We start from the raw sequence: 13688 nt of genomic DNA, 5'->3' as shown, positions 1-13688 counted from the left end.
ATGTACAAGTCAAAATGTAGATCTAGAATATCTTGACTTTCACATATTAAACATTTTAAATGTGAAATTGTCTTGTTATATCAAATATTAAATGTATGATTTTTTTTTTATTTAAATTCATAATTTATTCTTCATGTTCTTATTTAAAATTTCAGTTCATCATCTGTTGTATTTAATATTTTTCAAACATTCAAAATATATAGTTGCTAAATAAAATTCAAGATAATCAAAATGTTAATCTTTTTTCATTAAACTTCAGTTTCTTCTCAGTTTATGGTCAACTCAGTGCCGTACAAATGTATTTCAATTTCCTATTTTGTTTTTTGTGTGAAAATCTAATAATTTATGTTTAATAGAATATATTTTCTACATTTTTATTGTCTGACAGATTGACAGTATATAAATAATGCATGTTGTCGAGTGTAAAATTGAAAATTTTCACCCCAAGAAAACCATTGTCAACCGAGGCGCAGCCGAGGTTGACAATGGTTTTCGAAGGGTGAAAATTTTCAATGTTACACTCAACTAAATGCAATATTTATTATATAATACTGAATGTTTTATACAAATACATATTACAGTGAACCGTGTGCGCATAAATTCCGCGCAGTCGCTATTTTTTGTAATACCACCCATCGTTAAGCATTGTTGACTGTTGCTATGCAGGAGGGCGTGGCTTCACTATTCAGCGGGTAGTAGTGTTTTTTATCATATTTTTCTCGACGAATCAGATTCAAGTGATTTACATGAAAGTATAATATTAATAAATATTGAACTGAGGTCACACATGTTCCTTAAATCTTATAAAACATGCATAAGAAATTAAGAATTTACAGTATTTAGAGTATTTTTAACTCATTCTTGAGTCAGCAAGGTTTGTATTTGACCTTGGCATTTGATCTTGAATGTTAACAAGTGTCTGATTGAGAAATATTAAAATGCTCCACACATTTCCTTAGATCTTATAAAACATGCATAAGAATTCACAGTATTTACAGCATTTATAACACATTCCTGAGTAAATCTTGTATTTGACCTTGACATTTGATCTTAAAATTTCAGTGCTTAAATGAGGAAAAATACTTTATCAAGTTCACAATATTTTTATTCAAGGTGATTCCTCAACAATGTTAAACAATTGAATATTCCATTACCATGACACAAAGTCATTTAAAGTATCCATGTACAGCATTTATGAATTTCAATTCAAAGATCACAGATACATGTACATGGACTTTGTTTAAGTTTATCAATGATTTATTACAGTTGTATTATGTTTTACATACATATAATTTGGCTTTCTTATCCGTCGCTCAAATTGAAATTCAAATGTCAGAGAGATGGTCATAAACCAAACAGTTCCACAAATGTCAACAATGTACAGAAAACAAATGCTGATCTCTTGAGCACCATGATTTCAGACTTGGGACTCTTTTGACACTGGTTTGAACATCTTTCATCATTTACTCTAACAGCATATGGCATGAACTGCATTCTGAACAGCTGCAAATGTGCAGGGTTTCCTGAAAAAGAAAAAAAAAACATTATAGACATGTAGATTATAAATTTTGTCATACACATTTCATACACATTTAAAATGTTTTTGATTGTGATTATTTACAATTGGTTTTAATTTCACCTTATTCTCTCCCAAAAGTAATGCATTTAGAAATCATGAAAAATAAAATCTTATACTGCAACCTCAGTCATATAAAAAAAAAATCTTATTCAACATAATTTACTTGACATTATAATTCATGTTATCCTGTCAACTTGCTAACAAGTATGAATACATTTGTTTCAGTGACTTTTCTCTATTTTATGCTTGTATTTATCTATTCTACGTTTTTTCTTGGTTTTCTTTTTTTTTTTTGGTCTTGAAATTTGAATATGGAAAAGAAGAAGAAAATATCTATGTAACAACAACATGATGAACAGAAAAATTCAACATTTCTTTCAGTTTTACTCTCAAGATTTTTGAAAGAAAAAAATCACTTGTTCCTAGAAACAATCTAATTAAAATTAGATGTTAGATCCATTTGCATACTCGCTACACTAATATCTAACAACATCTCATTGAGGGTCACGTCAGAGGTCAAATTTGGAACATCTCAAGAGTTATTCGCTTCAACAATATACGATGATTTTGCCAGCGGCGATTTGATTGGTTGATAGAATTTGACCTCTGACGTGACCCTCAATGGGATGTTGTTAGATGTTAGTGTAGCGAGTAATACTCGCCGAGTATGCAAGCGGATCTAACATTTGATTTTAATTAGATTGTCCGAGAAACTGCAGACTTGTCACCTCAACTCAGATAATGATGTTTATGTATTTTAATGACCATGTAAAAATACATGATAAAAGTAAAGTCATACATACTTTTTAGATTAAAGTCCCTTATACTGTAATGACGCATGAGTGCAGGCAAATCCATTCTCTGTAATTATGAATATTAAAAGATAACTTATGTTTCATAACTCACAATACATCATACATACATGTACAATATGTAAGTGCACTGCTGAGTGAGCTTATTTAACATTTAAGCAGTAGCATTAGAAATGGTCATGATGATTCAACATTCATTCATTATAAATTATACTGAAATGAAAGAAACTATTTTCTGGCCTTATTAGGGAAATGATAAGAGTAACAACCTGACTAAGGCATAATACATATGATTGTTTCAGTCTTAGAGCTCATCGATAGCTGATTGAATCATATGACTTAGTATTTGAAAATTTTTATCCCCCCTTCTGTCTACACTACTTCCTTTTTCCGCACCGATTTTTTGTTTATATTAAATAGAATAAATTGTTTATAGTCTAAGACATTAGAGCAATGTTTAAAGGAATAAATATGTATAAAAATGCAAACATGTACAGTGTACAGTGAGTAGTATACTTACATGATCTCGCACATCATCTATTCAAGTCGCTAATGACGGTTCCTGTGGAATTATCCAAACGAACAGAGCATATTTAACAGAAAAACATGTTATTACACTTTTACACAAGTAAGAATCGGTTAAATCATGCAAACAAGGTGAAGAAATACGGTCTTTCGATGCCTGGACTCTTCGTTGTTTACATTCCCAAATTCTTCCGGTGATCGTTCACGGTTAGATCGTACGCCGTGTTACTCGAAGTTTATAATGAAAATCTGTGTTTAGAGGAAAGAATGTTTTATTTTTTATTGAAATTTTATAAATATTTCTTTTGTAAACATTTTTATATCGTATTTCGTTTTTGTAATTTATTCTGAAATATGAATGAACCTTTGCTCGAATCTGATTGGCTGTAGGATACAGGATAGGATAGGATAGGATAGGATTGGATTAACTTCTATATGTTTCTATCGTGAATCCTCAATCCTGAATCCTATCCGATCCCATCCCATGTCAACTTGTGGGATAGCAGCACTGTAGCAGCGACCCAGGATTTAATGTAGCATCTTATCTTCAAAAAAATGTCATAGAAGTTCCACATATTACGGACAAACCTGTAAATATATATGAAATGGCACAAGGAGAAGAAATGGCTTTTCCATGGTTGTTTCCAAGTGGAAAATATGGATATAATTATGATAGATGCGTAAAGATTCCTCGATCAATGTATTTCAAACACAGACTGTACAATAAAAATGATATGTTTAGAACCAATATGACATATCTTCTGCATTCAGCGGTAGCATTTGATGTTGCACTGTTAAAATCTGAAATAAATATTAAAATGAGAATAAGAAAAAATAATAGAAATAATGAATTAATAACAGCAAAGGATTTACGAAACATTGAGGAAAATCCGTTTCTGGCAGAAAATTCATACATGTTCATGAAGAATATTAGGGGTACAGTTGCTTATTTCCGAAATCAATTGTTCAATTTGCTTTCTATGTTTAAATTGTTAGGACCCCCAACTCTGTTTATGACATTGTCAGCTGATGACATGCATTGGAAAGAATTGGGTATGTTAATAAATGATGTGAACTACAGTGATTTTAATGAAGGCAATAACTATCAAAGTGTTAAAAAAGATCCCTTGATGACAGCCATTCACTTTGAGAGGAGGTTTAAAAGTTTAATGAAACATGTTATATTAAATGGTATCAAACCATTAGGAAATGTTCAGGACTACTTTGCTAGAGTAGAATTTCAGAACCGTGGCAGTCCACACATTCACATGTTTTTTTGGATAGAAGGTGTTCCATCAAATATATCGGAGAGTTCCATGAATGAACTGAAGTCATATATAAATAAAACAATCTGGTCATTTATTCCAAATCAAGATGAAGAAATTAACTCATTAGTCACAAAACTTCAAACACATAGTCACACATCTTACTGCTGTCGTAACTATAAGACTTCGTGTCGTTTTGGATTTCCTAAAAAAGAATGCAGTGTGACCACAATTTTCCCCAATATTAATTTATCAAGTAGAACAAAAGGGAAGTTTTACTGTACTTACCGAAGCAAAACTGACTTAATGATAAATGCATATAACCCTGTTATTCTGAGACATTGGCGAGCAAACATGGATATTCAAATGATTTGTAATGCTGAAGGTGCAGCTTATTATGTGTGCAGTTACATATGCAAATCTGAACCAGATGAATTAAAAAATGCATTAGGTTCTCTGATACATGAAGTATTTAAATCAGATCCAACTATTCCTAAACATGTAAGGTTATGGAAAATAGGTTTAACTGTATTGCGTCACAGAAGAATGAGTAGCCAGGAAGCTGCGTACCGTTTAAGTAATTTAAATCTTATCCACACAAGTAGAAGATTTATTTATGTAAATACGCGTCAACCAGCACAAAGATTGAAAATATTAAAGAAAAAGCAAGAAATAGAAGATTTAAGTGATAATAGTACAGATATATTTCAGACAAATATATACGATTATTATTTACATAGACCTTTGTCTCTTGCAAATTTAAGTTTTTTTAGGTTTAGTTCCTGGTTTGAAAAAACATCTATTCAAACTCCAAAACGCAGAGGAATGGAGCGTTATTATATATCAAAATATGATATTTGGATGAAAAAAACAAAAAAAGCATTTGTTGTCAGAATGCCCAATTTTCCAGCATTTACAAATGATTTTTATTACTCTTACCTCATGCTGCTGCTACCACATACAAATGAAAATGAGCTTATACAACCATATGCAAATCCAAAAGATGCACTGATTGCAAAGAGAGAAATGTTAAACTCTTCTGTGGACTTTACACATTTTTCGTTTGTTGAACAAATCGAAAATGTAATCAGAAGAATGAATCTTTTACAGGAAGTTGACAATTCTCACACTAATAGTACAAGAAGAGAGCCATCTCAGGTTGACTTTGAAGTATTTACAAGATTATCAGAATGTCTGATGAGTAACATTTCAAATGACAATCTGTATGACAAAGATATAAATGATGAAGAATTTGAAAATGAAATGCATATGCATTCATTTACTTGCTCAATGTCAGTAAATGAATTTCATTCACATGTGAAGCAAATGACATTTTCACAGTTAAATGCCTTAAATTATGTGAAAGTTAAATTTGAGGGAAAAGGAGATCCTTTTCATCTCTTTATAACAGGTGGTGGTGGTGTAGGCAAAAGTTTCACCACAAATGTTATAATTGGTTATCTTCAGTTATTCTGTGCAAAAGTCCCAAATACCAATCCTGTGGTTGTGTGTGCTCCAACTGGTACAGCAGCCAATAATGTCAATGGAAGAACTCTTCACTCAGTATTAAAAATACCAGTTGGAGATTATTTGGAGTACAAAAGTTTATCGTGCTATAGTTTAAAAGAATTGAGAAAAGTTTTTCAACATGTTCATACTCTTGTTATAGATGAAATAAGCATGGTTAGTAGCAGCATGTTATCATTTATAAGTCGCAGATTATCAGAAATTAGCAATAATGAATTTGCATTTGGAGGGTACAATGTAATTACAGTTGGAGATTTTTTTCAGCTTAGACCTGTTAAGGGAAGTTTTCCATTTAAAAATACTTTATTATGGCATCTTTTTGATCCTATTTTTTTAACAGAAAATGTAAGGCAAAGTGGGGATACATCTTATTCTTCTTTACTTAACAGAGTAAGAGTAGGTCTCCCAAATCACGCTGACATAGAACGTTTAAAAATGAGGTTACTTTACAATAATAATGATGATTATTCTGGACATTTACATATATTTCCCACAAGGAAACAAGTTGAAAATTATAATAGTTGTAGATTGCTGCAAACAACTCATTCCATTTATCATATACATGCTATTCATTATTTTGCATCAGACGATGACAATGCAGTTGGTTTAGTTGATGAATACTTCATTCCAGCAGATGACCGGGTTGCTGGTGGTTTGAACAGAGTTTTAGAAATTTCAAAGAATGCCAGGGTTATGCTTACTCGTAATATAAATACAGATAGTGGTCTAGTAAATGGGGCTGTGGGAACTGTAGTTGAAATGATATTCTCTGATAATTCATCTGTTCCATCTGCAATTAAAATATTGTTTGATGACCCAAATATTGGAAAATTGTCAAATGTTCATGCACACTCGTTACGTCCAAGTGCAATTGAAATTCAGCCTGTTCAACAAGAATTTACTTACAGGGGGCGTCACATAGTTAGATCACAATTCCCTTTAATTCTTGCGTGGGCTTGTACAGTACATAAAGTCCAAGGTTTATCTTTAGATTCCGCTGCAATTGACTTAGGAACTTCTGTCTTTGATAAAGGTATGGCATATGTTGCATTGAGTAGAGTGAAAGCAATAGAGGGTTTAATACTAATTAAGTTGGATACATCTAAAATACAAGTATACGATGATGTCGTATGTGAATATGACAGACTGAAACAAAAGTGTAAAGAAAATTAGGTAGCGCTTATTAGTTTTGGTTAGGATGTAAATTGTTCTATTCTCTTTATTCAGTAAAACTTGATTGGTACTAACAAGGATTCTGCAAATTCACTGATATAGTCAAATTTTCTTGAATCAAAGACTGCATTTATATTGCATAGCTTGAGTGCCAAATTATTTGACATAATTTATTTCAATTATTTGGTGTGTTGATTTAAACTTCAGTGAGATAGACAAGAGTATATTTTGATACAAGATATATATACTTATATATACTTTTTTGTATTTTAGTCAGACGAAAAAATCACAAAGTGCTTAAAGATTTTTAAGAAGTCCAAGAGTACAACTACTTATGTTAACAAAGTCATGAAAAAAGAGATGAGCTATTTTAATGTTGTTGGGGGAGAAGGAAACATGTGTTACCATCTCAGAGTGTACCTTACCTCAAAGTTTAACATACTAAAAGAAGGATTGAGCTTTAAATTTAAGAATCTGTCTAAGAAGAATGAAAGAGAATTTTGGGTAACAAAAAACACTGAAGTGACATACACAAGTATTGTTGAAACTGATAGTGATGTAGCAGTGCCCCTTCTACCTGAAGAGAGACCAGCAGATGGTGAAAAAATGTCATTGGAAGATGCCCTCAGGTCACCTGAGAAATCTAGTGTGTGCGGTAAAATTGTAAAGGTGGGTATACAGTAAAACACGTTTAGTACAAACACGGATATAGCGAATTCACGGATATAACGAAGTGTTTCTGGGTCCCCGGCAAAATTCTTAACAAATATTTGTAAAATTTTACGCTTATAACGGACTCTGATATAACGAATTTACGGATTTAGCGAACTGATTTTGAGTCCCATTGAGGTTGAATATAATGAATTTTACATCGTTTATAACGAACTTTCAAAGATTTCAAAATTTGAATAATTGAACTGACTTTATTTTCTGTCGGCATTTGTATATAAAATTCAATTCATAATAAAACCTTAATTAAGGTATGTTTTGTAATATTTGCGTCCCTAACATATTTGATAGTAACACTTGAAGGAAAACTTGCATATTGCAAATTTGCTATATATGGTTATACGAATTTGTTATACAGATATAACAAATTACGGATATAGCGAATTAAATTAACAGATCCCCAGGACTTCGCTATAACCGTGTTTTGCTGCAGTTTGAAATTTTTCCAAACAAGCCATATCTGATGACACAGAATGAAATATTTACATGATGTATTTTAAGTTGGATTACTGCTATTTACATCTCTCTCTAAATTTCCTTTTGTAGTCTTCTCCTCTGCGTTACCGCCAAGATGGCACCCTTGCAGTGAAATCCCTACTGATGAAAGACGCTCAATCAACTGCTAAAGTCTGCCTTTTCGGCAAAAATGCTGAGTCAGTTTACACCACAGGAGACATGCTTAAGGTTACACAAGTTTATGCCAAAACTTGGAACAAAAAAGCTCAATTGACCAGTTGTCCATCTACCACTTGTGAGGTAATAATCAGATAATCAGAAGTGTTGACAAAAACCTCAATTTTGTTTTTAAAACACTTTATCATTAATAGTACATTTATTTCTCTAACAATTGTGCGTGAATAGTTTCTTCCAGATGATCCACAAATAGAGGTCCATGAAAATGATGAAGAACCTGTCAAGTTCGATCCTGACTTCGCTGATGATGACGTTGATGAAAAGCCAAAAGAAGTCACCTTGACCGATTTCAGTGACGTCGTAATATACCAGTGCTGCGATAAAGAAGGTATAGATATCTTCTTTGCTTTTCCCATGAATTCAAATTTTATGGATCAAAAATCTTTTTCATTTATTAATTACGAATGTTTATTGATTTTAGCCTGCAGGCGCAAAAAACTTCTTAATAACAAGTGCCCAACATGTGGATCTGAAAGTGGTGGGAAGCAAACCTATATGATTCATTTCCTGTATGAAACCGCTGACAAGAAAGACCAAAAAGTAACAATCTTTGAGCAGACTTTTACCAACATCTGCTGTGAACTCATTGAATATGAAACCAAGGAAGACCTCATCACAACGATCATTGGAAAGTTACCATTACGAATCAAAGCAAGTATTACCAGTAATGGTAACTTTTACAACATTCAACAAGCGCATTAGATTCATGTATAACAAAATACGATGTATTTTCATTTTTGTAGTTCTTACATAGTTAAAGAAAAGAACTGTATAATATAGAACTAAAAAAAACTCAAATCAAACTGTATGTCAATATGATGTTATGCTACTTCAAATGCTAGTCAGTTTACGAATGTTATTGTAGGTAGTTGAAAAAAGTATTGTAAATGTACTACTACAAAAACTACCAAATGTTATGTTCACTAGTCAGTTAAGGATTTTTGTTGTACTACTAAGTATTTTTGTAATATGATGTATTTTCATTTTTTTTTTTGTTCTCATGTTGTATGAAAAGAACTGTATAATTTAGAACAAGGAAAACTAGAATCAAACTGCATGTCATCATGATCGTATGTTTATTCATTTACTTAGTCAGTAAGGATTATTAATGTAAGTAGTTGAATAAAAGGTACTGTAGAATATACATCTACAAAAATTACATATAAAATTTATGTCACTTTATTCACTAGTCGGTTTAAGAATTTTGAAGAGTTTAGGAATTTTGTAGTAGTAGATATGTATACATAGTAACGCCACTAGGGGTTCTAGTGAATTTTTGTTGCAATTTTTTTTTCATGTTTTTTTATTTCATTTATAGTAAAATAGTTGCATGTTTTTCTAGTCATATTTTGCTGTAATTTTTTCTGTTTTGTTTTTTTTTAATTTCGTTTACTTTTTATTCTTTATACAACATTTGTTTTGATCAAAACCTTAAATAAAGGATGAAACATTTCAACATGTGGTTTTTATTTCTGGATTTTGAAATTTTAAGCTCAAGGTAGTAATGTCTTTGATAGCAATGCATTGGTCAAGACAAGAAAACTAAGTAGCATGTATGACATTTCCCAGTTCAGCAGGGTGTTTCAGTAAGACGTGGAATCTCAAAGTTACTTAATTACCTTCTGAAATTGACACAGCTTTCCCTCACTGTTAAAATATCCACGAAATAGAAATTCATGCAAATGCCAATAAGCATGGTTATTGTATGGAATAACCAATAGCATCTTATCTGGCAAAGAGGTGAAGCTTGCTATCACTTGTAAAAAGTATGCATGCCCTTCCTCTTTCGCATGGTTGCGGCCCGAAATATTTGACGCTTGCGTCAATATGTTTTCTTGTTATCTTTTGTATTGGCACTGGACCTTCCCTTCAGATTTAAAACCATAAAAGTTTTATTGATAATTCTGAAATTGTTTTGGATAAAAGAGTAAGAAAAAAAATTTACGGCGATGGCATACGTTGCGTCACGTGTTCTTAAATTTCAGGCACGTAGCATCGATTTTGAAAGGGGGGGGGCATCAACAGACTTTTGTTTACTTACCTTGACAAGTTGACAAAAATAACTTGCCCAAGCTCAAAAATCCTATTTCGTGGTGGAAGTGGGGGGGGGGGTTTAGAGACAACCTTTTTTCACTACTAGTTCCGTTCAATATCCATTTTTTAAGCTTACAGTGCTATATTTCCTTCGTATTATTTTAATTTAGTATAAAGTGGGGGGGGGGGGAAGGGGCAAACAGACTTTCAATGAACATTTTGAATAGTAGAAGTATTGTTGGCAAAGAAAAAGGGGCAGCCCCCCGCCCCGCCCCCCTATGCTGCTACGTCCCTGAATTTAATTTGCAGTTTGCATTCATCAGAAAGGTATATTTACGAAAGCGGCAGCATATTAAGATGTTGTTCTTACGTGATGCAACCTCATTAAGTGAAAAAAAATATTGATCGCCCACAGAGCCAGGAGCTTTGATCTGTATCCCATTTTGGAGGTTCTTATTGCACGTCAAGCAATTTGTACAAATGAAAATATTTACAACGGTACCAGAGTAGGGTATTGCACATCGCCAACAAAACTGGATCTAGGGTTTCTTGATTCGTTGAAATTCCTTCTGATAAAATTGGCAAAGATCCCTGAAGTGTTTGGTAAAGAGCAACACAACTAAGGATTTTTTTTTTCTTTTTCAACACTAGTGAAAATCTGCTCTAGAATATTATGAATACAATTTAATGTCGTCGAAAGAAACAGATAAGCTGAATGGCAGGCAAGTTAATGTTCGGAAATCTTTAATTTTCGAGAAAATAATTATTGTTGACAGAGTAGACCCCATTGAGTACGTTAAAATTGCTATTGTTTGTATGGGTATACCAAAAACCCTATTTCAGAAAAAAACAGTTTGGAGTATTGAGGTATAAATCACGTGAAATGAAGAACTCACATGACATAGGTTAGGAAACTTGGAGGGAGTAAGTGGTGTGCGACTTGATGGGAATTTACTTTCTTTCATCCACTTATTAAACGTGGCATATACAATAGTGGAAAACAGGATAGGCTAGTCCCATAGCTGTCTTGGTTAAACTTCTAGAGGAAATTATAGCGAGATCCATCCCTATTCAGTGGTTAGAATGGCTCCTTCAAATATTGTATTGTTTAATGGTATGTTATTTCTCTTGAGATTTTTTCTCTCCTATGGAGACGCCACTTGCCGAGCTACAAATGTTGTCCTATATTCGACACTGTTAACCTTTGCGACAAGCGGACGCCCCTCATTCAAAGAAGTAGACAGCGAGGGGGACGTGTTAATATCAGACAACTGGAAAAAGCAACACGTACCAGAAACCAATTACCGATGCGACTGTTTTGTAGAGAATCCTAAAGGAAAATGCACCATTTTCGTATTTTATGGCAAGACATATAACTCTGTATAACAATATTTGGTATTCAATTTGCACCTCCCTTCCACTAACTGAGGAGATGGGGGAGAATATCGTGTTGAAAATGTTTTATTTATGTGGGTCTATTTTGTTAAGTTGTTTGTACTTCGGATCCCTCAAACAGGATCGATCTGATGTCAAGGACCATGCGACGAATTAGACATTGAAGAAACTATTCAAGATGACCGTTAAGAGACAGAAACGCATTTAAACGGATTTTTTATGGCTTTATTTTACAATTCATGTCTCCATATTGCAAATTGCTAAAGTTTAATTGCTTATCGGTTATGGGAGGATGTCTGTATTTCGATACAGATAGTGTCATTTTCAAAACCCAGAAGTCGGACGACTTGCATAAATTATCTGCCCACAGAAAAATATAAAAAAAAAATAATTGACCAACAAGATAAAATTAGAAGATCAAACCGGATGTGACCGGTCAACAGGGGATGCTCACTCCGTCATGGCACCTGATCCAACCTCTGATAGGGTAAAGAAAAATACAATAGGAAAAATACAATTCGGAGAGTACGAAATAGCGAAAGCTTGCACCATCTTGGCTCCGATACCTACATGTATATCCATTGAACTTGTTTTGTACCTGTTTTTTGTCTTCATTACGCCTTGTTTTTGAGAAAACTATAAACTAATAAGTCTTTTTAATCCAAACTCATTGAGTAATTGTTTGATATCTTCCTTGCTTGAGGAATTGCAATGTTTTTAAAGAGAAACCTGAGTAGGGTCTTCAACTAGGAGTTTGAGTCATAGAATCCGAAATATATTGAAGTAAATATCAGGTTTCCGAGCTCCATAGAGGCATCAAAATTAAAGAATCGGCTCACCACATGCTCACAGCGTCTCGTATTGTGGATCGTCGTGTGTTCTGCAAAATGACAAGAGACAAGGTTAATCAAAGGAATCAATTTTAGTCATTATTAATTCTTGAAAAAGTTCATTTATATAAGCACATGGTTAAAGTTCATAGAAGGGAAAACGAGAAAAGTTCTGTGAAAATTCCGATTAAATATGACAGAAAGTCGAGGCAACGCCCGCGTGGCGCAGTGGTCAGAGCGTCTATTCTAGAGTCGAAAAGTAAGAAGCCGATACCTACGCTGCACAGTTTCTTTTAAATTTTAAAACATCACATTTAATAAACAAATAAACAAAAATATACAACATAAACTGGATAACTGTCAGTGTTCAGCTCGGCAATGACGCGTACGGTTGTCCTTAATACGGATACAATTGGTCTTTGAACTTGTTTGGAAATCCTTCCTCCTGTCCTATTGTCGTGGAGGCCTACACACACACACACATACACACAAGGAAAAGGTATACATCTTGCGCTGAAATCTCTAGATGTGACCATGTCTGGTGCTGAGACATCTACACACACAGGATGAAAATAATTACCCATGCACAATATAATGTCAAGGTAGACATATACTTTATACATTGTAAGTTAAAACTGTGCATACACATGTACATATGGCGTACAAATAGGCTTTTTGATATCATTGACAGCTGCTTTTTCAATAAAAATGGAACTCGTAAATTTACTTACCTTGTCATTGGTCATTTGCAAAATTATTTTGTTAAAACAGATTCTGATTGCACACATAAGTACTCTGAAGTTTACCTGCTTAAGTTTCTGATCGACAATATATATGTGGTTTTGGGAATTTCACAGAAAATTCAACAATCTATGGAATTCACCATGGGTACAAATCAGAAATCGCTGCACTATTATTAGCAGACATATTTGTTATATTATATGAAGCAGAAAAAACTTCAAATTCTTATGCGTTTTTAATGAATTTCACAGAAAACACTTTTGTGGCCTTCAACACCGTTCATCGATATATCAAAAACCGATGTATTGTCAATTAATAATGGTAATTTTTGCCAAGTAATATTGAAATCAGATAAATTGTGGTGAGTAGCGTTTTGAAAAATTGT

General features: G+C 33.0%; 1 long non-coding RNA gene across 1 annotated transcript; it reads right to left on the bottom strand.

The window, feature by feature from the left end:
- Positions 1-1123: 1123 nt before the first annotated feature.
- On the bottom strand, positions 1124-3152 carry LOC134276204 (uncharacterized). Its single transcript, XR_009993993.1, has 3 exons — positions 2912-3152; positions 2383-2440; positions 1124-1523 (listed from the first exon to the last, which is right to left on the bottom strand). It is a non-coding gene; the product is annotated as an uncharacterized LOC134276204 (long non-coding RNA).
- Positions 3153-13688: the final 10536 nt, after the last annotated feature.

The sequence above is a fragment of the Saccostrea cucullata genome, unplaced genomic scaffold, assembly GCF_032062105.1.
Source record: "Saccostrea cucullata isolate Sc308-1 unplaced genomic scaffold, CSIRO_AGI_Scuc_v1 ctg2225, whole genome shotgun sequence".
NCBI lineage: Eukaryota > Metazoa > Mollusca > Bivalvia > Ostreida > Ostreidae > Saccostrea > Saccostrea cuccullata.
This window is presented reverse-complemented; position numbering and strand designations above follow the sequence as displayed.